The following is a 27812-nucleotide window of genomic DNA, read 5'->3' as shown; positions in this document are numbered from 1 at the left end:
AGCATCTGGGCCTGGTAAAAGCTCCGATTTTGAAGGTGTTACCCATATTGGGCCACAGAAGGGCCTTGTGGCCTCTGTCTCTCCAGAGCAAACTTCTACCCCTGGGGGAGCTCCGGGGGGTGTCTGCAGGATCAGAGCCTGATGGACCATGGGACTTGGAGGGGACTTAGCGTGCTCCAGTTACGCCTCTCATTTTTCCTGGGACTCAGAAAGATGAAGTGACTTTCACCATGGTACCTAGTTCATGCCAGACTTATCCCAAAGATTTGGGACACAGTTAGAACTCTCTGCTTTTCTATAACCACCAGATGGAATAAACTCTGAGTTCTCTATAAACTTTATTCGAATCCAAAATAAAGGCAGAACAGAGAAAATTATTACTTTTTCCCATCTAGCAGAAGCATGGCAATTAGGACTTTTGGGCCTCCATCCATTTTTCATAAAGGGATGGTGGGGGAATAATATGATAAATAATAGATATTATCAAGTTTTCATTTCGGTGTCATAGTCAACTTTGGCTGGAAGCTAATAGCTTGGCATTGCTAAGCACACTTTCTAGAAGCTGTTTTGTTCCTGGCTAATCAATCCAAAAGTGATTTTAAAAGTTTGGAGCATAGTTTTGACCCAAGGCAGCTAAAATAGGATGGAGATTAAGGCACACATCCAATTTTACTTTTCTATTAAAAAAACAAAATTTTTATTAAAACATTATTATGAACTTTGAGGAGCATATTAGCTTTGCCACTGACCCATGTTGTGACCTGGGAGAAGTGACTCAGTTCACCGGGCCTCTTTCCCACTGTGAAATGGACAACACCCACCTCTCAAGATTAGCAGAGAATCCAATTAGGTGAGAGAATCTATGTAAAACACACTTAGTAGGAACACAGATGGTCTTGTCTGTGATTGCTTCTGGTTGCCAAAATCCAGCCTGGGATTCTTAGCCCCTGGGAGATGGAGCAAAGAATTTCTGAAGAACCTGAGTTTGTAAATATAAGGCAGATGGGCCCTCATTGCTCAGACCACTTTGCTTACATAGTCCAGGGAGTCAGTTCCCTGTGTCCGTTCTCTGAAATTCCAAATTGAAGAATGCTATCAGGAAAGACTGAACTCACCCCGATCAAGCTCTGAAGACAGGAAAAAGCATCAGAGGCCCTGGTCAACACGGAGATGGAGGATGTATTTGTCAGGGTTCTCCAGAGAAACAGAACAAATGGGATGCGTGTATATATAGAAGGAGATTTATTTTAAAGAAATGGCTCACACGACTTTGGAGGCTGGCAAGTCCAAAATCTGCAGGGTGAGTTGGCAGGCTGGAGACCCAGGGAAGGGCTGATGCTGCAGTTTGAGTTCGAAGGCTGTTGTCGCTGGCAGAATTCCCTTTGGCTTGGGGGAAGTCAGTCTTTTGTTCTGTTCAGGCCTTCAGCTGATTGGATGAGGCCCACCCCCATTACGGAGGGCAATCTGCTTTACGCAAAGTCCCCTGATTTCAGCTTTATGCAAAGTCCCCTGATTTCAATGTTAATCTCATCTTAAACCACTCTCACAGAAACATCCAGAATAACGTTTGACCAAACGTCTGGATTCCAGGGCACAGCCAAGTTGACACATAACATTAACCATCACGGAGGGTCAGCAGGGAAAGAACTGGTCTGGGCAGAAGTTAAGACCTGTTCTGAAAAGTCTTCTGGACCCAGTCACCCTTGTACAGTGATTATGTTTGGGGGAGCAAAGGTTGAGCACAGGAATGTGGGAATGTGAAGCACGAGACTTGTTGGTGCCTAGAGTCAGGGCAACGTGATAGCCCCAAGGAGCGAGAGTGTGTCAGCGGCAGGGGCAGGTGTTAGCCAGACTGCCCTAAGCCCCTCTTCAACAGTGACATCTTGTGGCCACTGCGAGCAATGACAGCAGTGGGCCGCTCAAGACTCCCCTTCCCAAAGGGACCTCAGAGGCAAGAATAATCCCTTCTAGGCTGAGTAAGCTTCCAAGCATCCAAACATTTATGAGACAGCTAGTGGGGTAGGTTCAGTTGTGCAGAAAGGGATCCTCAGGAAGAAGGTTAGAACCTCGTGCTAGTTGAACACATCCTTCAGCGATTCACTGGAAAAGTAGGGAAGTGTCTGCCGCACCCTGAGCTGCTGGAGGAGAGCGTACAGGTCGCCTTATTAGAATTCATAAATGCTGCTTCCCACTGCCAGCATATGCAGACGTGGCAGAAGCCTCCCAAGAGTCCCCTCACGCTTTAGGTGGCAGAGTTTCAGCCGCAGCTTCTTATTGTTTCTCTTCTGGCTTTTCCCAGGAGACAGTTTAAGTTTGAGGCCAGTGAGGTGAAACACAGTTTCATTTCACGTCTCTAGACAAGGTCAAACGTGTTTAGAACTATGGGCGCACTCATCCTCCAGAGCAGAAGGGGTCCCCTGGGTGGTGGGGAAGGGGCGTGTGTCTCTGAAGGTCAGAAAAGTGACCTTGATCAAAGCCTGCTGTGGGTCAGGAGTGGGCCAGGTGTTTTACCTCTGTTATGTTTTTATATCCTCTAACTACCCTGGCAGGTGGGTCTAGAAGTCCCTATTTTACTGAGGCACAGGGAGGTTTAGTAGCTTAGCCGTGGTCCCAAATCCCACAGGGGGCAGAACCTTGAAAAGGAGATGGTCCCTCTCACTGGAGCTGCCCAAGAAACGGGATGAATTCTGTGGATATTTTCTTGGGACGCATAGGAATCTTCCCCTTCGGCCCCAGAACTCCATGGCACAAAGACAATTTTTTCTCCACCACAACAATTTGCTTTCAGGATTTTTCTCTGAGGCCGGCCCTGGAACATGGGTCTGATCGCTTTTCATGGCTCGGTTATCCCGCACTCTGCAATTACAAGATGGTGGGAAAGTTCCCTCTTACTCTGTAGTAACTTGGAGCAAATCCGGGGCCTCTCTCTGAGGACAAGGCTCTGTGGCTGGTGGTGGGCTGTATCGACCTCCCCCTCAGTGCCTCAGCCCTCCAAATTGATACAGAGGGTCTCATCACAGAGAATCACACAAAAACAGCAAAACCACTTCTGAGTCTGTTCTGGAAAGGAAATACCTACAATTTTGGGTAGGTTCTACATATTAAAAGCACCAAGCTGCTTCCTACCCATCATAAGATTTTTTAAAATATTTTTTTCCCTCTAAATAAAAAGTCTTATTCTCACGAGATAATGCTTACATAAGCTTTGAGTTTAGGCTTCGTTGAGTGAAAAGTCTGACACTCCTCCACTGTGTAATATTGGGCAGGTCATTTAACCTCTCTGGGCCTCAGTTTCCTCAGCTCTGGAAGGGGTCCAATCCCTTCTGTACTCGGTTGCTTCGGGGGTTGATTGCATTCCTGGAGGTAATAGGTCAGTACATTGTAAAGAGCTGAACCTATGTGAAGTATTATGATTATTTTCATAGTTACATTAGATGGAACTTAGGACACAATAAAGGAATTTCTGCCCTTCTGGGAATTGGCTGAATAGATCACAAAATTCATGGCAACACAGGCATCCGAAATTCTCAACAAAGGACAAGCAGAACAGACACCGCAGGGTGTGGACCTGCACCAAGCATCCTTTCTATGTGGAGGGCGGGGTGGTGTGGAGGCCCTGGGACCCTTCCTGGGGCATTTTTCAAATCCCACGGGATCAGGAAGCGTGACTAGGAGGCATGGTCTCAGAGTCCGCCTTCCCGGGTGGGAGTCCTGACCCTGCAGTTTTCTAGGTGTAACTGAGCAGCCGATCTTTAGCTCTGTGTCGGTGCCTGGGTCATCAGGAAGCGAGGATGGCGGTGGTGAGGAGAGACGGTTCTCCTGCGGTGGTTGTGAGGGTTAAGAGCTTCCCTGGGCAGAGAGAGGAGTGCAGGTGCTGGCGCACCGTGGATGCTGAGTGACCGGACTGTGCACAGCCCTTTCCGGCAGGACCCATACACAGTGTAGCTCACAGTCCTGCAGGTACATGGCCCCTGTAACTCTTGCCCAGTGTCCACCACAGGCTAGGTCCTTCTGTCTGTGACAGTCTGGAAGGTGAGGGACAGAGCCTGCCCCCTCCTAGAGACCCCCACCAGCGCACACAGGCTTTGGCGGAGCCGCTGGAGGTGAGACTGTCTGGCGGGTGTGACAGCCCAGAACGGGTGATGCTCAGCATCTAATCTGATCTGGGTTTCTCTCGTGTTGCTCAGAACTTGGACCTTCAGGGGAGGGAATCCCTCACCCCTGCCCCACCACCCTGCCCTGGCCCCAGACCCAGTTCCTTCTACAAGTCTCTCGGTATGAAGCTCCCTCCCTCTTTCTGGAAACAGCGTGAGTCTCACCCTTGGGCTCACCCTGGAGCTGCCCCGAGCCCTGCGGTTGGGGGACATGTCTCAGCCTTCAGCTGGGTGGGCTCTGATGCCTTTTCCCTCCCGTCTCTCTGGGTTGGGCTGGCTGGCCAGCCAGGGTGGACACACACTCATCCCCTTCCATGTCCCCCCAGCCCAAGTGGCAGGTCTGGGCCCCCAGCCCATCTTTCAGAGCTGGGTGATGCTTGTCTTTGGTGACACCACACTCCATTTCCATCTTGAGAAAAGATGCCTTCTTCTCCTGGTAAGACTGGAGCTTCGCCCTCGGAAACAATGGGCCCCTTTATTCTATTTGATTACTCTGTATGAGCATTTTGATGGGTGAACGAGGATGGCTCTGAGTATATCCTTGAGCCCAGAATCTTTTTTTTTTTGCGGTACGCGGGCCTCTCACTGTTGTGGCCTCTCCCGCTGCGGAGCACAGGCTCCGGATGCGCAGGCCCAGCGGCCATGGCTCACATGCCCAGCCGCTCCGCGGCATGTGGGATCTTCCCGGACCGGGGCACAAACCCGTGTCCCCTACATCGGCAGGCGGACTCTCAACCACTGCGCCACCAGGGAAGCCCCTTTTTTTTTTTTAAATTAATTTATTTATTTTTGGCTGTGTTGGGTCTTCGTTGCTGTGTGCGGGCTTTCTCTAGTTGTGGCGGCTGGGGCTTCTCTTTGTTGTGGTGCGTGGGCTTCTCATTGCGGTGGCTTCTCTTGTTTTGGAGCTCAGGCTCTAGGCGTGCAGGCTTCAGTAGTTGCGGCACATGGGCTCAGTAGTTGTGGCTCACGGGCTCTGGAGTGCAGGCTCAGTAGTTGTGGCACATGGGCTTAGTTGCTCCGCAGTATGTGGGATCTTCCCGGACCAGGGCTCGAACCCGTGTCCCCTGCATTGGCAGGCGGATTCTTAACCACTACGCCACCAGGGAAGTCCGAGCCCAGAATCTTTCTCTGATGGTGCTGGTTTGCGGAGTGGAGCAGGTACGTGGCCAAGGCTGACATTGTTCCTTCACTGCTGGCTCCCTCTCCTCTGTGCTTCATGTGGGTCAATGTCACCACCATCTGTTGGGTCATCCAAGTCATGACCTGGCTGTCATATTTGATTCTTCCCCCTCCCTGGCTCCATATGCCCAACTGGGCAGTGGCATCCCTTGGATCCATACTTAGTCCTTCGAGAAACTTTGAGTCCCTGCCATGGGTCTAGCACTGGGCTCTGGGGGTACCACTCAGTCCCTGGGCTCAGCAGCTAGCAGTCCAGAAGGGGTCAAGTCACAGAGAAGGTCACTGAATCAATAAGCCACACACCATGCACCTCGAGCTGTTGGGGGCAGAGTGGGAAAGAGAGAGCCTTGGAGAGGCTCACAAGATCACACAGTGTCATTGACTGAGCCCTGTATCCAACCATGGATACAGGCTCCATGGCTGGACACAGCCATGTATCCATCCGTGGACTGCGGTGGGTCCACGGGGCACAGAGCTAGAACGGGGCCTCTTCCCTGGCTTCACAGGGGTGGGCTCAGCCGTCCCCACGGGCTGTTCCAGCTCCGGCATTCCCTGGGCCAGGATTAAATGTTAATTTATAATGGGGTCCGCTGAAGGCATCTCTGGTTGCAGGCTGCGAGGCCGATTACTCTGGAATCTCAGTGGAATGAATCAGAGGCCTGCTTTTGGCAGTAGGCATCTGAGACTTAACCAGGCAAAGATGACAATTTACGCTGTGTTGAAGAGAATGATAGCTCTCTTGTTTTACTGCCAGGAGAACAATCGTGGGGCAGGGGCCTGGAGATGGAAAACCAAAGCGTGTCAGCTGGAAAACTTTTGTTTTCATTTATGAGACTGATTTGTATATGTTAAGGCCAATTGGTAGAAATTGGTCCATTTGCAAATTGGCAGACAGAGACAAATCTTGATTTAGGATGAGAAGCAATGAAGCTAAGGCAATAAAAAGAGAATCACTTTCATTAAGTTAAAAAAAGCAGACAACTACTCAAACTTTTTTATTCCTTCTTGAATTCTTAACTTGTTTCATTGCGAAAGAGTTTGAGATAGTTTACAAAGACAAAATATGATGGGATAAAAAGAAATAGATTAAGAAATCAGGAAGAAGGAACAATAAAGATAAATAATAGAATAATGTCAGGGAAAAGATGATACACTGAAATATATGATAATCTAGGGAGCATTAAAAATAGTTCATTTCTTTTTTATTTTTAATTGAGGTATAACATACATATATTATGTATAAAAATCTTAGATGTTCAAAACAATCTAAATGTCCATCAATAGATAAATGGATAAAGAAGATATGGTACATATATACAATGGAATATCACTCAGCCATAAAAAGGAACAAAATTGGGTCATTAGTAGAGATGTGGATGGACCTAGAGTCTGTCATACAGAGTGAAGTAGGTCAGAAAGAGAAAAACAAATATTGTATATTAACGCATATATGTGGAATCTAGAAAAATGGTACAGACGAACCTATTTGCAGGGCAGGAGTGGAAACCCAGACGTAGAGAACAGAAATGTGGACACAGGGAGGGGATGGGGAGGGCAGAATGAATTGGGAACTTAGGTTTGACATAAATACACTACCATGTGTAAAATAGGTAGCTAGTGGCAACCTCCTGCACAGCACAGGGAGCTCAGCTCAGTGCTCTGTGATAACCTAGATGGGTGTGATCGGGGGAAGGGAGGTCCAAGAGGGAGGGGATATATGCATACATATAGCTGATTCACTTCATCGTGCAGCAGAAACGAACACAACATTGTAAAGCAATTATAATCCAATAAAAAAAAATAAAAATAGTATAAAAAAATCTTAGATGTTCAGCTCAGCTTGACGAATTTTTGCCCGTGTACATACCCAAGTAACCACCACGTAGATAAAAACAGAGAACTGGCCACATCCTTGTAGCCTTCTCCTTCGACTCATGACCACAGACAAGATAAGCAATATTTGGACTTTTTTCACCATATATTTGTTTTGCTTGTTCTTAAAACTTCAGGTAAATAGAACCATACAGTAAGCACTGTTTTGTGTCTGACTTATTTCTCTTGATCATGCATCTGTGAGATTCATCCATGTTGGTACCTGGAACTGGTTTGTTCTTTTTTTTTTTTTTACTGTTGTGTAGTATTCCCTCATATGCCAGGATGTACTTATCCATTCTACTGGTGATGGATACCTGGGTCATTTCCACTCTGTGGCAATTATGCAGAAATCTGCCATGAACCTTCTCAGGGGACATAAGCGCCCATTTCTGCCAGGTATATGCTCAGGAATGGGATTGCTGGGACACATGGTATGTGTATGTTTAGCTTTCGTAGAAAATGCCAAGCATTTTCCCCAAGCGGCTGTGCCATTTAAGACTTCCGCCAGCAGCATCTGAGAATTGCTCCACATCCTTGTCCACACTTGGTGCTGTCAGTCTTTCACTTTAGCCATTCCCATTGGGGCATAGTGTTTCTAGAAGACATTGTTTCCCTTCTCAGCAATCATTTCCCCTTCACTGGGCAAAAGCATTGAGGATCGGTGGCATCCACCATTCACCAGCCCTGTGGGGGGGAGGGGGGCACGTGACCCAGATGTCAGCCAATTGGTGCATCACTTTGCCCTGACATGGTAATTACTTTGCTATGAACCACTTCATTGGACCAATAAGAATCCCCAGCCTTTTGCTGAGAATTTGGGTGCATCTGGCAAGTATTCTTCAGCTGCAAAGGAGAGCCAGTCTAAGAGAGTCAACACGAGGCAGTGAACCAAGAGGATGGCAGGAGCAAAAGCCGCTCCCGAATACACTGATTCCCAATTCCATTTGTGCCTGAAACTACATCTACCTCTATAGGCAATGTTTTCCCTTATATGCGTAAGCCAGGTTGAATTATGTTTTCAATTACTTGTCCTATTTAAATGCCCATCAAGTCCTAAAACCCCACCTCAGCCTTGTTGCAAATACAGCTCAGGGCTTCCCCCCCACCAGTGAACCTCTGTTCCCCATGCTCGGGGCCTTCCCATGGGCCACTCTCTCCCAAGAAGTGCTCTTTCTCTGCATCCTTTAGACATCTCCGCCCTGAAGCAGCAGATCCAGCTCTGATACTTTCCTGCTCGGTCCCTTCCTTTCTTCCTCGTGGCCTTGTTGTAGGTCTTTCACAGTCTATCTGTTCATCGCTTATTGATGGAATCCTCCACGTGTCTGATTTCAGACAATCTCTGTTTTGTGCCCACAGGAAACGCCATCCCCAGCTTAGTGTCTGGCCCATCAAGGCCTACAGTCAATATATGTTGAATGAATGAATGAATATGGCTGTATTTCAACCGTGATCTGGGCTCCCATCTCCTTGGCACTGGATGACCCACTTGTCAAGTCAGTTCCCCCAGCTCCAACCTGCTCATCTTAGTTTTGGATTCTCCCAGAAGCAGAGAATGAGGCCCAAGGGAAAGTGAGATAGGAAAGGGAAGACAGTCAATGAAGAATACATTATAAAGCCGATTGTGGCTCATGCCTGCTGAAAACTCTGAGAAAGAGTATAGACAGGCAACTCAGAATTACCCTACCCAAGGGAGAGGGAGCTGAGGTATTTATACCCCAAGTTCCCTGAGGTACTGCCCAGGCGCTGCTCCTGGAAGGTGTGAATTCCCAGCACTTCTAGCTCTGTCTCTAGCCGCCAGAGAAAGCCCTCAGACAAGGAAATACAAGTGCTGGTAATGGGAAATGGGGCAGCGTGCTCCGAGATGGTGAAGGCGTCGGGAGATAGATGTGGCAATGCTAGTGTCTTTCGCACAGCCTGACTCTGGCTCCTTCCCACGGCCCACTGTCCTAAGGAAGCCATTTTGAAGGACTGAGCACCTGCTTTGTGCCCTGTGTGAATCTACTGCCTCCTTTGTTGTTTTGTGGCTTCATGCAACTTACCAGAATGCTTTACCGGGTTGCTTTGCCGAGTTGAGCTTCTATTTACTCATCCATGACATGGGATCACAATCTACACCTGCAGGTTGGCCGGCAGGACCACACACTGTGATGTCCGCTCAGCTCCTGGTGAGGGGTCTGGTCCACAGCAAATGTTTCTAGCATAAGTTTCCTACCTCTCGGCCCCAGTGGCTGCAACTTCAAGCAGGCTTGCACCATATGCTCCAGGGCCAGATAGCAAAATAGAAGTTCAGTGTGACAAGTCTGGAGCGAGGGTTGTTGAAAACGCAGGATGGCTCCTGGACCTCTCATCTCTAACCTTTTATAATCATGTTGTACTGGAGGACACACCTTTCCCACTGTGTGCACCAGGGGCCCCATGGCTGGGTATGGCCCGTGGCCAAGAGAGGATCAGACCATTTCTGAAAAATCTTAAGCAAACAAGTAAATAACTATTTCCCCCAAGCCACCCGATGGAGAATGGCTTCTCAGTTTAACTTCAAACAGCCCCTCTTTGTGGGCCGGGCAGCCGTAGGGACCCTGAACAGGCTTCCCTTTGGATCCTGGCAGAAGACGGTTAGAAATGCTTGGGGGACAGCTCCCAACTCCAGGAAGGGTAAACTTGCCATGACACTTCCAGGGCTCAAGCCCTCTACAGTTGCAAAGCCTTTTCATGTCCAGCTCTCCTTTGATCCCTGAAACTAGCCCTACTGTGAGCAGACCAGAGTGGCCTCATTATATCCACTTTAACAAGGATCAGGGAGGCCCAGAGAGGGAGAGCTACCCATCCATGGTCACACAGCATGGTACAGCAGAGCCAGAATGGGGACCTAGACTCCAGACTCCCGGAGGGGCACTTTCCCCTCTGTGGCCCTCTGCACCCCAATATCAAACCCTGACATTCTGGAAAGGAGGTGAGGCCAGTCTCTTCCTGCCTTTAAAGAGACCTCTTTTCTTGTCCCCACCCCCTTCTTTTTAGTAAGTAGAACCATTAGTTTTTATTGACGGGACTAATGCTTTTCATTTAGGGCCAATTACAATAGGAAGGGAGACGCTTAAGGGTAACTGGGTGATGAAAGGCCCCCATTAGGGAACAAGCTCGCGAGCTGCTGTTTCCCATTTGTAATGCTGGTTCCACAGGCGAGTCATATTTAAGCCATAAACGCTGGCGCCCAGGGAGCACTCGTAGATTGTCTTGAGAAACCCAATACTTTTATCAAATCACCAGATGGCCCCGTATTAGAGAAACCATTTATTTAATTTATTTTTCTCCCTCAGAGCTGCTTAGATCCTCAGAAGCCAGCTCCACCTAACCCCATGAACCTTCCAGTAGCATCTATGCTCCTGCTTGAAATAATTGTCCTTTGGGTTTTACTGGTGCCCCCATGGCTGCTTGTAAACCCTTGCGCATTCTCCCCTGCCCCTTTTTGGAGCAATTTTGTTCAAGAGGAGAGAAGATGAATACGCACTCAACACTTACCCAGACCTGGGTGCTGGTTGCACCCTTCATTTACCTTGAATCATCTGGCCCTTGCAGAACTGCTTCAGATGTACCCATTTCACAGATGAGACCATGGAGGTTCACCATGGCTTCATAGCTTGCCAGGAAGCGGCAGAGGAAGGATGCCAGTGCAGGGTTGTCTGCCTCTTTTCAGGGCTGCAAATAATTTGGAATCTACACTGAAAATTCCTAATAGTCTGATATGTATATTTACATAGTATTTTTTTCCCCTTTAAACCAGAGACTTGGCAGGATCCGTGATTACGTAGAAGAGCCCTAGATGATTGTGGTGTGGTGTCTGGGCTTCGTGGAAGCTTTTGGCATTTGTGGCTCCTTTTTTCTTCTCTCAAGGTTTGCGAAGGGAAACTGGCGCTTGCCCTAAGAGGGCTGAGCAAGTGGGGGCTGGAGAGCAGGGTTGAGGAGGGGGGATAATGTGGGCTGGAGGCCTGGAAGGGGAGGGTGAACACAAACAGAGAAATGAAGAGCATAAACACAAATCAGCCCCGGACAGAGGCTCGGAGGGATAGGCAGGATGGGAATTCTAGCTGGGGCGGGTGGAAAATGAAGAAGGAGGTTGGAATTCGCTTTGAATCCTGCAGGCGGATTGACTCCAGGGCGGTGGGAAAGCCTGGGGTTTGCGGGGGAATTCTCCTGTCTCCGCCCTGAGATGTCTTTCCCAAGAGGAGAGGGAGAGTCCACATCCACTGTGTCGGGAACAGCCCAGGCAAAGCCCAGGAACAGCAGTGATGACCCCAAATTCCAGGGAGTGGGTGCAAATGAGTAACAGAACAGATGCACTCAGTGTGCAAGGGGCAGAGAAGAGCGGCCCACTGTCGTGTTCCTATTTCATCTGCGTCACAGACCTTTGCAGTACCGGGATTAGCCTCATTTTAGAAATGGGAAAGTTGAGGCTCAGGGAGATGAAATCACTGACCAAAATCCCCTAGAGAGTAAGTGGGAGGCTGAGGTTTGAACCCCTCTTCAGATTCCAGAACCCAGCTCTCATCACTGCACAGAGATGCCTCCCAGTTAGAAGCAGGGGATGGGAAAGAGGCGCCACGAGGGAAGAGTCAGCCCAGCTTGACGAGGTCAGGAGAGGTTCCCAGGAGGCACTGGGTCCAATGTCGGCAGATGGATTCACCAGCCAGATGGGAGGTGGGGTTAGGCAGAAGGAATCCTGCAGGCAAAGGTGTGGAGGCTTAACTCCACTCAGTGTGTGTTTGGGGGCCTGACTGGAGTTTGGTGAGGCTGAGGCAGTGGGAGTTTGGGGGATGGAACAGAGAAGGGAATCGTAAGCAGCCCTGCCTGTCATCAAGGCTGGAGACGCGAGTTCCTGATTTTATTTTGAATTTGTGTTTTGCAAGTGATCTCTGATGGAACAGTAGAGTATGCGCACCAACAGAGGCGTCGTGTACAATATACGTATTTCCTGGAGCTCTTCACTGCCCCATTTGGGTATGGCATCCGCGAGGCTCCAGTAGTGCAGCATTCTGATGGACCCAAACGTATGGAAGGTCAGTGAGGCTCAAAGCAAGTACGAAGTAAGATGGTTACATCTACAGACTGAGTGAGGGGGAGTGTTAACAGCTCCAAGAAGCTACAATTTCTGTTCCAACCAGAATTTGTTTCAAATGCAGAAGGAAGACAACCACGTTCTAAGAAATACAAACGACCCATGATATCCTTTCTGACTCATGTTACTTCCCTGTATTAGCCAGCTAATGCTGAAAGGATGGCATTGGAGGAAAAGGAAGGCTGGGTAACCCCCCCAGTTCCTTGTCCCTTTAGTTTTTCTTTACTGGTGAGGGAGCTGAAGGTAGGGAGTGGGAGTAGATTGTGCGTACGTCAAGAAGTGGGAAAAAAAAGTTGAGTTAGCTTCGTGCTGTTTCCACTTTCCTGATAGGAACGAAATACATATGCTACATACGAAATACATATGAGCTACGAGATGTGAATGTGTAATTCCTGCCGTTTCGCCTACGAAAGAGTCAAATACTCTTAAATTTGCATTTAAAGCTAGCATTGCACACTATGAAAATGAGTGGTAAAATTCATGCTAATAATATAAAATAAATTTTTTTTTCGTAAAGCATTATTAAATAGCAAATTAAAAAACACTGTGTCAAGTCGAGAGAAAGACTGTGGAGGAATGGGGAGAGCTTATTATTTCATTATCAGCCTTGAAGGGCACTTTCCCCCTGTCTTTTGAACAGGGGGCTGTAAGCCATCTCTAGAGCAGCTTAGCAATGGAGGGGTTATTTGGTTTGGGGTCATTCAATTGTCTGTTGGGACAACCACCTTCACAAGACCTGGTACCTCCCTGGCCTCGGTTCCCACATTGGTCAAATGAAAGGAACAGAAAGGGGGTCAGAATTGTGAACAGAGACCAGGCTTGGTCAGGCTGAGCTGGGTTGGAATCTTGGCTGTACCACCTCATAGCTGTGGCCTTGGATACCTTGTTTAATCTCTGGAAGCCTCAGTGTTTTCATCGGAACAGCAAGGACCCCAACGGTGGCTCTGAGGGTGTGACAGGGAGAGTGGTGAGTTTGGCAGCAACCTTGAGCAAGTTGCCTCACCTCTGCCTCAGTTTCTTCAAGGAGAAAATGAGGAAAACAATACTTCATGGAGTTCCTATGAGACTGGCTTGGCAAGATAGAAGGCAAAACAGTGACTATTTGATAAACGGTTGGCTATTATTTTAAAATTAGTATTATGGCACATAGGTGTACAAGGTGGTGGGCACCCTCTGTTTCGCCTGCCCCATCCCTGCCCGCGCCACCTCTTGGAGCAGCGCTCCTCTACTTCCGGGAAGTGCTCCTTTCCCTTCAGCACTTGGTTTCCAAGGTAGCCATGTTCCTATGTGACTCCTCCCCTCAGTCCCTTGTTGATTGGTCCATAGGTGTCCTGTGTCCAAGCCCTGGCCAATTAGCTGCTGCCACCAGGATGTAGTGAACGGAAACCTGGCCCTTGTTTCCTGTGGTCTCTATTTTAAGAGGCAAAGCATGGGAGGCATCAGGGGCGGAGCTTCCTGTCTGTAGTAGGAGCTTTCACAGGGTACAGGAGGAGGAGAGGATAGACAAGAAACACTGGAGAGTGCAGGTCGCTGGCAGTCACCACCAGGCCCAGGCTTTTGCTGCCCTGCCTGTGGAGGTTGCCTATCTTTCCATGACTCTGGAGAGACAATACATTGCTCTTTTTAAATTTAAATTGTTTCCTTAAAATGGTTTATTGGTGCCTATTACTTATAATGCAAAGACTGCTGCTTAATCTGTTTAATAAAATGTCCCTTTTACCTCTCAGCGAAGATATTGGGCAGCTTCCACCCAACCTGGAGAGTGTGCTTGGAAGCCTGCCTTCCAGCGAGGCTCTGATATTCCCCAGATTCATCCAGGAGTGGCCTGGAGTCCTATCTGTGGGCAGGCAGCCGTCACACCATCAGAAAGGAAGAAAGAAAATCACCTTCATTTTCAGACAGCATGATCATATATGCTGAAAATCCTATGGAATCTACAGAGAAGCTACTAGAACTAATAAGTGAGTTCGGCAAGTTTTCAGGTTACAAGATCAATTCATGTCAACACACTGTATTTTTATGCACTAGTAATGAGTGATAGGAAACTGAAATTTAAAAAGAATACTATATGTCAAGAGTCAGCAGACGTTTTCTGTAAAGGACCAGATAGTGGGCTTGTGGTCTAGAAACAGTCACTTCTGCTCTATTCTGCAGTTGCAGGGCAAAAGCAGACACGGACAATATGTAAATGAATGGGCGTGGCTGTGTTCCAATTCAAGTGTGTTGAGGAAAACAGGCAGTGGGTGAGATTTAGCCAATTGGCCAACCCCTGCCATATACAGTAGAGTAACCTATAAAATTCCCAGAGATACAATTGACAAAAGATATTTAAGATCTGTATGTTAAAAAAACCCACAAAACATTGTTAAGAAAAATTAAAGAGGACATAAATAAAGGGAGAGCTACACTGTGTTCCTGGACTGGCAGACTCAATATCCATAAGATGTCAGTTCTCTCCAGACTGGTCTATAGATTCAGTGCAATCCTAGGCAAAACCCCAGGAGGCACTGTTGGTGGAATTTGACAAGCTGATTCTAAAATTCATACGGAATTGCAAAGTCGCTAGATTAGTCCAAACAACTTTACAAAGAAACAGAGTTGGAAGACCCACACTGTTTGATTTCAAAAATTATTATAAAGTTACAGAACAAGAGAATGTGCTGTGGGCATAAAAATCAACAAATAGATTTTTAAAAAACCCTCAGTAGAATCAAGAGTCCAGACGTAGAGCCATCCATACTACCCACATCTATGGTCGACTGATTTTTAACAAGGGAGTAAGGGCAATTAAATTTCTCCAAATAATGGATTAGATATCCAGTTGCAAAAAACTGGGCCTCAGTTCATATCCTGAAACATATGGAAATTCAACCCCAAATGGATCGTAGACTTAAATGTGAAACCTCAAACTCTAAAACTTCTAGAAGAAAACATCATGGAAAAATCTTTGCGGCCTTCATTTAGGCAAAGATTCTTAGGTACAACAACAAAAGCACAGTACGTAGCGGAAAAAAACTGATAAATTGTACTTCATTAAAATTAACGACTTCTGTTTTTCAAAAGATGCTGTTAAGGGGTTAAAATGACAGATTGAAAGCCAATATTTGTAAATCACATATTGTTAAGGATCTTGTATCTGGAATATATAAAGAACTCTCCAAATTTGATAATACGAAAATAACTTTAAAAATAGGGCAAAATATTTGAACAGACACTTCACCAAAGAAAAGAGACGTATGGAAAATAAGTGTATTCAAAGACGGCCCCCACTATTAATCATTAAAGAAATGCAAATTTAAACCATAATGAGATACTAGTACACATGCATCAGAAGGGCTAAAATTAAAAAGGCAGACAATACCAAGTGCTGGTGAGGATATAAAGCAGTTGGTACTCTCATACATTGCTGGTAGGAAGGTGAAAGGGTGAAGTTCTGGAAAACAGTTTGACAATTTCTTGAAAATTTAAACATATAGCTACCATATTACTTACTCATTCTACTTCTAGATATTTACCCAAGAGAGGTGAAGACTTATGTCCACACAAATTCTCGTACACAAATGTTCACAACAGCTTTATTTGTAATAGAAACTGAAACAACCTAAATGTCCATCAACAGGTGAATGCATAAAAGATTGGTGGTCTATCCATACAATGGAACACAGTCAACAATAGAAAGGAATGAACTATTGATACATGCAGCAACATGGATGAGTCTCAAAAGCATTGCATGGAGTGAAATGTCAGGCTCGAAGGAGTATATATGTATGATTTCATCGATAAAAATCCTAGAAAATACATACTGATCTATAGTGACCAGAAGCAGATCAGAGGTTGTCTGAGTTGGGGGTGGAAAGGACACGAGGGGCATAAGGAAATTTTGAGGGACATGGATAATTTTGATGGTGGGGATAATTTCACAGATGTAGGACTATGTCAAAATTAAACAGATTGTACCCTTGAAATATGCACAATGTATTGCATGTCAATTATACCACAATAAAGGGATAAAGACGACTCTAGTACGGTGCTAAGCACAGTAAATGTCAGTTATCACTAATGCTTTTCCTGTCGTGCTAACTGAAGCCCAGAGATAGAACGCAGCTTCATTCCACATCTATCCCATGTGTTCACTCATCCAGCCATATATTCACTTCTTTGCCTGCTGAAAATATTTATGTGCACATACTATGTCCCGGGCCCTGCTCCAGGGGCCTGGAATGCAAAGATGGATAACATGCCATCCTTTCCCTCCAGAGCTCACAGTGGCCACAAGTTAATGATCCTAAATGACAGGTGACCCTCAGCATTTCTGGGCCTCAGATTGGGTTAGTGGATGAGATTTCTGGAGGTCTGTTTTCATTCAGATCCATTCCTTACCCATCCCCTGCCCTGCTCTGTGTCTCCAGGAGCTGATCTCCACAGGCTGCAATTCCCAGGCTCCTGTCAGCTGGGTTCTGGCTGGGTTCAATGAATGGAAGGCCCTGGAGGGAGGCCTGAAGGCAGATCAGGGAGGGCAGTTGGTGCAGGGTTTCTTTCCTAATCTCAGCCTCCCAGTATCTCCAGAAGTACCCTTGCCTCCTGCATGACAGCTTCTAACCCGCCCCCTCAAGCCCACTGTGGCCCTGGCTCCATTGGGTGGCGCTGGCCCCCCACTCCATCCTAGGGGTACCAGTGGTTCCTGCTATTGCTGGTCTCTGTGCTACCTTGCTGCCTTAAAAAGTCTGAAAGTGGCTTCTGCTTTACTGGTTAAACCTTGACAAACACAAATAATCTTCAAGTCTTCTTCTGTTAGAAAGAAAAAATCCAAGAATTTAATAGTGGAATTTCAGGCATGGTGACCGGCAGTGAGGGAGATATTTGGGGGTCGGGAGAACCTCCTGGAGGCCTCTGCACGGTCATCTCACAGGAAGCTGCATTCCTCTGTGTCAGGGCCCATGGGATCATGCACATGGGAGCTGAATCCAGCCCCCAGTCCTAAGTTCAGGGGAATATTTGACAGGGAGATCAGCTGTGTTTCCATTTAGAGTCTTACCCAGATCAAAGTGAAGTGACCACACCATGCTTTGTCATCCCAATTAAAGTGATCTGAGGTGCTTTGGACGGACACACAGTCTGAGCAGACTCTGCCGTCAGCATCACTTGGGAATTTCAAGGGGAGCAGCTGCTGTGTCTCTGTGCGCATGTGTGTCTGTGAGAATGTGTGTGTCCTCAAATCTAGGGTCCTATTGCGTCTGTTTAACTCTTCTGCATCTGGGATGCCAAAATCTGAATGTACGTGGAATGTTTTGTGTTTTTTTTTTCCTCAGAAGAAAAGCTGTTACTAATTCAGTGAAACCTCTTATCATTGGTCTTAGAATTGAGGAAATACAGGCTCCCCTCCCCAGAACACCACCCCACTAACGTTCTCCCAGGAGGATGTCTCTCTTTTTTTAATATCCAAATTTTATACACAATCTGTGTCTTATAGTACTTTACTTTTTGTTGGTGTTTATATAAGAAAAAAATATATTTACATTCAAATAACTCAACATTTCTCCTAAATAAAATGATGAGTGGGAAAAGTCTCTAGTTACATTCCAAATAAAATCCACAGGATGTCAGAATCACACATACATTGCCAACAAAAGGAGAGTGTATTTCAGATGATGTTGATCCCAGAGGTCTTCCAGCTTCTTCTCAGTATGAGCTGTTCCCTACTGCTGTGTGCTTGTCAACAGTGCTGCCCTTGTTTTTGCCTCATTTGAACAATATGCCCTTCAAAAGTTGAGCATGGGGGCAAGAAAAGTGATTATGGTGGAAGAAAAGATGCTACCACATAGGAAGTATATTAGCCAGCTATTGCTGTGTAACAAATTGCCCCAGAAACTTTGTGACTTCAAGTAACCATCATGTATCTGCAGGGTGACTGGAGGTTGGCTGAGTTAGGCTGGGCTCAGCCAGAAGTTTTAGGATACACTTAGTACTGACTTGGGGAAGATGACAGGAATAATGGGTTTGAGGAGATGGGGACCCTCAGTGGTTGGGTTAAGGACATGTTAAATTTGAGGGAGCTATTAAATGTCCAAATAAAGGTGTCAAGCAGAAGCTGGACATTTGAGCCTGGGCCTCAGAGTAGAAGGAAAGCCTGGAAATACCACTTTGGGGACCACCTGCTGGTATTTAAAGCATGAGATGGGATGAAGTCGGCAAGGGAGGGAATGTGGACAAGGAGATACCTGAGCATCTCCAAGGCTGAGAGTATGGGGTGCAATGTTGGGTGCGTTCCTTCGCCAAGGATCACCCAAAGGCAACGAGAAGTCATGGTATCAGTGTCTCCTCAAATGGTCTCAAAGTGATGGTCCAAGACAGGTAAAAATAGCCCAGACGTGTTTTGTCAAACCATGAAGTGTTTTTCAAAAAATCTGAATGAGCCAGTAACATTGAAAAATTGAAGAATTTCAAGAAAAACTCTAGAAAACATGAGTAGTTTCACTAAAAGGTCTAGACTTTCAACTTCTCTTGACAACTCAGGAGATCTGAGAGCATGGGCCTGTATCCTGCCTAGCAAATCTCAGCCAGAGCTGAGAACAGGTGCCCCAGAGACAGGCCTGGCCCTCCGCTCCACCACAGTCCCCACCACTCCCTACTTCCTCACGCTGACCTCACTTTGCTCACTTATGTTTCCTGCCAAACCCCTGGTGGGCCCTTGAGTCTGTAACCCCGTAGCTGGGTCTCTGGAAATTCTCCACATATTCCTACCTCCTGGCCCCAGGATTCCTGTCCTAAGAGAAAACTTGGGGCTTCTTGAACCTGCTCTGTCCGTGGCCCTGAAATCTGATAGGAGGTCACAGCCCCAGGAGAGCCCACAACTTATCTTTGATGGTCTGGAGCATGGCTTCGTCATCAAGGACCTGGAGTGCAGGCCTGTGTAAAATGTTTTACATGAGGACTGGGGAGCTTTTTTTCTTGGCTGTAACTGGGTTAGATCAGGGCCAAGTCTAGAGTTCACGTTATGGGTAAACTCTCCCAGAGGCCTTTAGGAAATGAGGAGGGGCAAAGTAAGGAAGAAGGACGAGGGCATTCCTCTGTAGCCCCAGGCCCCTGGCAGGGCCTGCTGGCCTTCCCTGGGGCCACAGTTCTGTTCTGGGTGCACAGGGGTCTTGAAGGACCACAGCAGGGAAATGGCAAAGCAAATGCTTTCCCCAAGTGCTGTCCTCAGGCCCAGAGGAATTTTAAACGGCTCTGGGTTGGTGTACTTGGCATAATTTGCCTCACTAAACACAAAACAGATTTCAGCAGCTGCAGTTACAGAGCCTGTGCCGGATCCTGGGCCTGGAATGTCGGTGGGAGCACAAGCTGTCGTTCAGCTTGTGTTGGACAAATGGGGGGGCACCAGTGGGAGACTGAGTGGTGGAGGAGTCACAGCAGTACAGTCACAGGTCACTTTGCTTTTCTGTACCTCAACTTTCTCATCTTTGAAATGGGAGAGTAGTTGTAATTGATAATAGAGAATTACAATAGACTCAAGGGAGCTCTTCGGGGAGGATTCCCACCTCAGCCCTATGAGACAGTGCAAGTGGTGTTAAGGGGGGATTTGGTACCAGATTGCGTGAGCCTGAGTGCTGCTTCCATCACTAAGGGCTGTGTGGCCTTGGGCAACTAATCTGACCTCTCTGTGCTTTAGTTTCTTCATCTGTAATTAGGGATGGTAATAGCCTTACCTCATAATCAGCGGGATGCTCATAGTCCTGCCTTATACATTGGTAGTAAGGATGGATTGTGGTGATGAGAGTGTGAACACTCCCCCGTGTCCCAGGCTTTGTGCTAAGTGCTCTGCACAGCAAACATGGCTAAAACCTGCTGAGTTCTCAGCACAGCACTGGCGCTTCAGAGGCACTTAATACTTGTAAGCCATTGAACTGGGTTGAATGGTGTCCCCTCAAAATTCCTGTCTGCTGGGAGCCTCAGAATGTGACCTCATTTGGAAATAGGGCTTTTGTAGATGTAGTTAAGGTGAGGTCACATTGATTAGGGTGGGCCCTAAATCCAACGACTGGTGTCCTTATATGAAGGTCCCGTGAAGACACAGAGAGACACAGAGGGAGAAGCCCACGTGAAGACGGAGACAGAGATTGGAGTGATGCAGCCACAACCCAAGGAACACTGGAGCCACCGGAAGCTGGAAGAGGCAAGGATTTTTCCCTGGAAACTTTGGAGGAAGCATGGCCCTGCTGACCCCATGATTTCTCAGCTACCAGCACTGACAGGATAAATTTCAGTTGTTTTAAACCAGCCTAGTGTAGATACGGCAGCCCTAGGGAACTAACAGAGCCATGATTATTACTTTATGGATAAAGGGAGGGGTAAGAATCAGAGATGCAGTTGGAGTAGGGTTGGGTTATACATTAAAAAATGACACATAACTTACCAGGTATTTGCAAGCTAATATCAAACAAACAAATAAGCTTGGCAGGGAAGGAGGAAGAGAATTGCTATTTTTTGAGTGTCTCTGAAGCATCAGGTATTGTATTAGATGTGATTTTACCCCTGTTACCCATAAGGAAATCAGGGCTCAGAAAAGTTAAGCAAGTGGCTCCTGGTCGTACAGCCGAGAGAAGGGAGACCAGGTTTCAAACTCTGCCCTGGCAATGCCAGTGACCTTGGACCGTCTACTGCACCGCACTCCCCTTCCGCTCTGCTAGAGTGCGGCTCCACAAAGACCAGGCCAGACTAGAATCCCTGGTGCTAGCCCAGGGCCTGACACAGGCCCTCTCTTAATGTTGGCTGATGAGTGAATGAATGAACGAATGAACAAACTAAGGCCTTGAGTTCTTTATCGCACTGATGTTCTAGGTGTCTGATTTCCTCTCCTGCTCCGTCCGTTCTGAATTTGATTCCCAGACTTCAGTCTCGTGGTCACACCCCCAGGAGACAGCAAAGGGATTCGTCCTGAATGGGATTGTGACCCCAAAGTTGTGACCGCTCTGGGGACAGCTGCTCAGATCTCCCTTCACAGGGGAGACAACCAGGAGGAGTGGAGCTGGCCACAGCCTCCACCTGCCACCCCTTTGGGACGGCAGCATCTGCCTGAAGGCCACACCCCCTCCTTCTAGCCAATGAGCTCTCATGGAGCTGGTCATTCCTGCCCCATGCTTCATATAGAGTTCTGATAAATAACACAGTATCAATGGCATTTCATTAATCCACTGTAACGTTTACTTATAGAGCCGGTGAAGTTTTGAACACAAACATTTAAAAGAAGGCGTTCTGTCTGAGAGACTTGCTTTCTTTGCTTCTGAAGTAAATTTATTTGTGATATCTGGAGTCTAGTTTTGAAAGGAATTCTCATTCGCAGAGCTAAATAGTGGCAAATGGTAACACATCTGTCTAGTGGTCTCAGGTAATTCATTAGTTACATAAAGAGGGGAAGGGGAGTCATTTTATCCCCCTCTTTTTTCTTAAGTCTGAACAAAATCTAGTTAACCTGGCAGTCCAAGTTATAACACATCTGTGGTACCCTCCAGGGTGTTAAAATCTGGTCTCCATCTATGTGAGTCTGTGATATTTTAAACTTTCTTTTCTGTAGCCGTTAACAACTATATTAAAATATTGAAATATGAAACATGTGTCTGAAATGGTCCTAAAAAGAGCAGTTTAAAATCACTGGGTGAGATCTTAGTAGGGTCCTTCCTAGCTCAGACAAGCTCGTGCGAAGGGGACTGTTATCTATTGCCACGCTAATGCAGCTTAACCAGCCCCTCTCACACCCAGTGCCTCTAACAAGTAAGCATCTCTTTCTCCCATTAGTGGGTGGGTGATTCCGGCTGGGCTCAGCTGGACGACTCTTCTGGGCTCAGTGGGGGTCTCTTTCATTTCTGGCAGCTAGTGGCAGTTTGGCTGATCTGGAGCGGCCTCAGCTGGAACAGCTGGGGGTGGGGGGAGTTGGGCTGCCCAACTTGTGTCCTACTCCAGCAGGCCAGCCCCGGCAGGCTCTCACAGCCAAGGCAGAGGAGCGAGATCAGAAGGGAAACACGTCTTCCCCTCTTCGAGTTTGTGCATGTGTCACATTCCCTCACATCCTTCTGGCTAAAGCGCGCCCAGTGGATGAACTCAGGGCTAGGAACATACAGGCAGACCTCAGGGATACTGCGGGCTTTGTTCCAGACCACTGCAATAAAGCAAATATCACAATAAAGTGAGCCACTTGAATGTTTCGGTTTCCCAGGGCATATAAAGGCTCACACACTACTGTAGTCTGTTACGTGTACGATAGCACTATCTCTAAAAAGACAATGTGCATACCTTAATAAAAAAAAATACTTTATTGCTAAAAAATACCAACCTTCACCTGAGCCTCCAACAAGTCGTAACCTTTTTGCTGGTGGAGAGTTTGAAATATTGCGAGACATGACACAGGGAAAGGAAGTGAGCAAATCCTGTTGGAAAAGTGGTGCTGATACACTTACACCGAGCAGGGTTGCCACAGACCTTCAACTTGTAAGATCTCAGTATCTGTGAAGCTCAATAAAGCGAGGTGCACCTGTAGACTCAGTTCCTTCGGCGAAAGGAACTGCAAAGCCTCTGCGGCAAAGGAGATGGGAAGGGGTAGAAATCAGGGCCATTGGTGCAACCCTCTACCACACTCCCCTTCCCAAGTCCCGCGCTGGCCCATCAGAGGAGGGAAGTTCAACCAACCCTGCAGGGTCCCAGGGGGTCATGGGGAAGGAGTTGTTTCTCTTCTCTCCCCCCTTATAGGTAAGTACCCCTTAGCAGTTCCTCTGCAGCACGTGCCTGCTGCGCACACCCCCCCAATACCCATCAGACCTGTGACTAATGTTTGGGATTTTCAGAGTCAAAAGAAGCAGGCTCTACCTCCTCTCTCTCTGTGGCCCTTGCTCTCTGAGGATGCCTGTCCTGGGGCAGGGGGAATTCATCGTGCCCTTCCTGTCTCCAGAAGGAAGCCCCCTGGCGCCTTCCCACCCTGTAGAAGAGTGGGTCCCCGCGCTCCAGCTTCCCAGCCTGTGACTCAGTGGGTAAGACGGGTTCAGGTCTAAGCTCTAGTTTCTCAGGGGGTCCTGCTTGTCCTTGGGTCATCAAGTCCACACCTCAAGTGGGAATTGGCCCAGTTCCATGTGGATCTCCTTCCTGGTAGGCAGGAGGGTGTCTGATACGGCTCCTCTAATCTGTACCAATTTCATGACTCTCAGTGAGAAGGAAGCATCTGGGCACATCCAGGATGGGTTTCTCAGATGCTCCCGAGTTGGTCAGTGCGGAGAACTCCCACTTCTCTGAGCTCTGCTTCCTCGCTCGCTGTGATGACGGCTATGTGGTCAGGAGTCCCGGCTGAGCTCTGGACGAGCCACCCAAGAGCCCCACGCCCTGTTCCCTCCAGCCTCTGACGCTGCCTGGGGAAGGGCAGCGCTGGCAGAGCCGTGGGAAACACTGGGATGGAGCCATTTTTGGTATCAAACATGATCATCTTCTCTTAATAAGGCTGGAACACAATGGAAGGGCAGGAGGAAAATTAGGCAGTGCCTGGAATTCTTCCAGAGCTCTTAGTGTCATTTTAAGGCTAGGAGGAAAAATGAAGAAATCCCTTGGGATGACCATGTGGGCTCTGGCAATAGTGGTGGCCGTGCAATATGGCTCTTTGCATTCTCCATCCCTCTGTATGCCTGGCTCATTGCTGACCATTTAAAAAACTGATATGTCTCATTACGATATTTGTTAGAGCAATCTTTAGGAATGGGGGAGGGGAGGGGACTGGAAGCAGAATGTGAGGACAGGAGGGTTTAATGGACTTTTTTATATTGTATTTATTTTTAGGCTTCTGCCTCACATTAAAGAGGATTTGAGACATTGTACTAAGATATATTTTGTGCATAAGAAAGGGGAAAAAATGAGGGCATCTGGGTGCAATAGGAAAGTAAGGTGGAGTCAAGCTAAGTTCGGTCTGTGGAGGGTGCCATAGGTGGAGCGTATTTACACAGCTGAACTGCAAGGGTGACTGTGCTTCCTTGTGGCCAAAGCAAAGAGGTAAACATGATCACGTGCTGGATTCACAGGGTCTGTAAGACACACACATTGGCCCAGGGACTGCTTTGCTCTTCCTGGTATAGATAACAGAGAAGAAATTTTTCCCATAGATTTTCAGAAAGGGGAGCCTCACCGGCTTAGCTCAGTGGGACTGGGAAATCAGGCCTGCCCCGCCTTTGCCTGGGGAGGTCTGAATTGGGGGAAGGACAACCTGGGCACAGAGAGGTAAGGGGGTGGGAGGGGGTTATAACCACCCAGATGCAGAGCCTGCCCTGCCTGGGGGTCACCCTGGCTGGAGCTCGGCTTCCGGCCCATTGCTTCAAAGTCAGCAACTTTCTGAACCACCGAGGAGGAGGGAATAGGTCAGGGGAGCCTATGGGTCTCTAGAGCCTTCTAGGTGGGGGGAATGTCAGCCACCTGACCCCAGGCAGACAGAAACAGTTGGGCCTGTGAGGTTTGAGGTGGGGAGGGTTCTCTCTCTTGCGGGGGGGGGGGGGGGGGTGGGGGTGGGAGAGTTTGCTCTCTGAGATGAGCCATTTACAGAATACTTTGTGTCCAGAAAGGTGGACCATGAAAGTCATTACCAACACCCCATCTCCCCTCCTTGGAGATTCACCCAGCCCTCTCTTCCCAGCCCACAGCAGTCTCAGGGCCACGTGACTGGTACTGGCCAGCGGAGCAGAAGTGGATGGTGGCCACACCCCCAGCCACGCCCCTTCCCCAGGCGTGACCTTTCTCCGGTTGATGCTCTCCTCTTCCTCAGCCCAGCGCGCTGGACACTCAGAGTTGAGGACGCAGAGAGGCAGGCTGGAAGCTGACCGAGTCCCCAGGTCACAGTGTGAAAGGGCTGCTTGGAGAGCCACCAGGCCTGTGACAGACTGTTTCTTTAAGATTTCGGATTAGTCTGTTACTGCGGCAGATCCCGTGGGATCTAAGGCAGAAGGAGAGTAAATCTCAGGGCTCCCTTGCTGTGGGACTAGATGGGAGAGTTTCAGCGGGCTCAGGAGCCTGTCTGCCTCGGTTTGAGTCTCGGTTCTGCCACCTGCTAGTCTGTAACCTTGGGCAAGGAATGTACCCTCAGTATCTCCACCTGTAAGTGGAGATAATAATAGTACCAGTGGGTAGGAGGCAGTGAGAATTTAATGAGGTCTTAGATGGGAAACAGCTAGTGCCACATGTTCTTTCTATCACGGACATAGTGTCTAGCCCTGTACCTGACATGTGGGAAGGTTGCACACCTGTTAGTTCCCTGCCTCCACCCTGACACCCTGCTTCTCCAGCCTTCCCTAACCCTACTTAACCGCATCCTGTGCTGAGTCAAAGATCAACAATAAATACAGCGAGCCCAAGGGGGTGTTATGTGCTAATTGCCCAGCAGTGGGCTCAGAATGGGGGACTTCACTGTGAATGGGCCCTGGGCTTGGAGAGGTGGACCTGCCTGGGTTCACATCCAGGCAGCATCTACTTGCTGTGTGACCTTGGGCAAGTCACATGACCTCTCCGTGCCTCAGCTGTCTGTAGAATGAGGACCTGTGCGTGGATGATACCTCTCTTCAGGTGCTCCAAGGCGCTCTGGCTTTGCCCATCTCCTCTATGACTGACAGCAGGTCTGTGAAGGTGCTTTGGGAGCCCTGGGCACCTGTTGGCTTCACTGCCTTCACATAGTCCATGGAGGGTGGTCCAAAGTCATGCCTGACATGATGGGGGCGAGACTGGACTCAGTCTCTGGGTGGGCCTGCAGCTGCCCTCAGCGCCCTGATGGGGAAGTGGGAGGAGCCTTAGTTTCTGGGGGTTAACCCCCAGCACCCTCATCCTCCCCAGCTTTGTGGGGACCAGGGTTGAGGCCCCCCTTGTATCCTGCTTTACCCATGAGCATTACAGCCCGCTCTTCTCATGTCATTACAAATTTATTACAAAGATAAATATTTAATGACTGCCTAGCATTCCATTGACTAGATGACCCTACGTTTCTTTAGCCAGTCCCCTAGGTGTGGACGTTTATGTTATTTCCAATCTTCTCACATCAATAACACCGGCATGGATACTTTTATCCCTATTCTTTATACAAATATGTAATTCTTTCCATAAGATCGATTCCTAGAAGTAGAATTCCTGAATCAAAATTATATAAGACTCTTTGTACCGATGGTCAAATTTCTTTCTAGAAATGAACCTTTTTTTTAGGGAAGCAGAAATGGGCCATGAGCCCCAGAGAAGGGCTGGGACTGGCCTATGGTCATGAGGTGGGCGGGAGCAGAGGGGGCAGGAACTCGGCCAGGCTGACCCTCTGGGCAGCACTCGTCTGCCATTGCCCACCGGCGTGGATCCAGAGCCTCGGGTTTTTCTGGACCTAGGTTCTGACAGTGCCGGGGTTGGGGGGCCATGTGGTGTGGCCAGGGCAGAATGGAGGGAAACAGAGGACCTCATGCTGTGGGCATCACTACAGTCTCCCAGGGGGTCATCTCAGGAAGTTGTCAGCATTTGCTTTGGCTTCAGAACCAGGTGTGTGTGTGTGTGTGTGTGTGTGTGTGTGTGTACATCAGTTCATTCATTGAAAAGAGGAGTAAAAAAGCATATTTGGACAAAGGGTCATCCCGGTGTTATCTGTAACAGAGAAGGATTGGAGATCACTTCCACGCGTCGCTCTGGTGGTAGAGATGGGGCCTGGATCCCTGCTGCCCAGCCTGAAGCAGTCCCTGCCTCTGCTCCCTGAAGCTGGCCCGGACCCCGGCTTCCAGGCCTCCCCAGTGCAAGGCTCAAGAGGCCCGGAGCCAAGGGGACAGCTGCCCACACCAGCCTGGGTGTGTCCTAGTTCAGGCTGCCTCCCCCTTCCCGTTCAAACAGCCCAAAGACAAACACCCAGCCTTAATTTATGGTCTGTTAGCAGGACAGCAGTGAAGAGACATCCCTTCTGCGCTGCGTAGGTCCCTGCAGCCGTCCCCTCCCGTTGGAGAGGCGTCACCAGGGTCAGCTGGAGAAGTGTCCCACCAGGGCCACCCCCGAGGCATTGTTCTGGGTGCACAAACCAAACAGCCCCTTGGCAGTGTGTGGGTTTAGGGAGAGGCGAGAAACAACCAAAGTCAGCTGTGCGGAAAAAAACAGGACGCGATGGATTCCCAAAGGTGGTGTTTTATTTGCACTCTTTCCTTCGAGTCTGAGGCCCAAGGCAGGCGGGAGTAATATATTAGCTCCGTTGGTTTAACTGGACAGCAGCGTGAGCTTGTAATAAGGATGTGGTAACACACCACTAGAATCTGTAGGCTCATAAAACTTGACCTTATAAATCTCCATGTGTATCAATTCCATACAGCAGCCACTCCCCGGGGTGGAAGTCCCAGACTTTTAAGGCTGCCGTTGATAACAAGACAGTTTATTGCTACCCCAGCTCCTTTCGTTTAAACTCCTCAAGGCAGACTAGTCAGGGCACATTTATAATTTCTTTTTTAAACACGAATGCTCCATCCAAACACTTAAGA

The sequence above is a fragment of the Phocoena sinus genome, chromosome 5, assembly GCF_008692025.1.
Source record: "Phocoena sinus isolate mPhoSin1 chromosome 5, mPhoSin1.pri, whole genome shotgun sequence".
Lineage (NCBI taxonomy): Eukaryota > Metazoa > Chordata > Mammalia > Artiodactyla > Phocoenidae > Phocoena > Phocoena sinus.
This window is presented reverse-complemented; position numbering follows the sequence as displayed.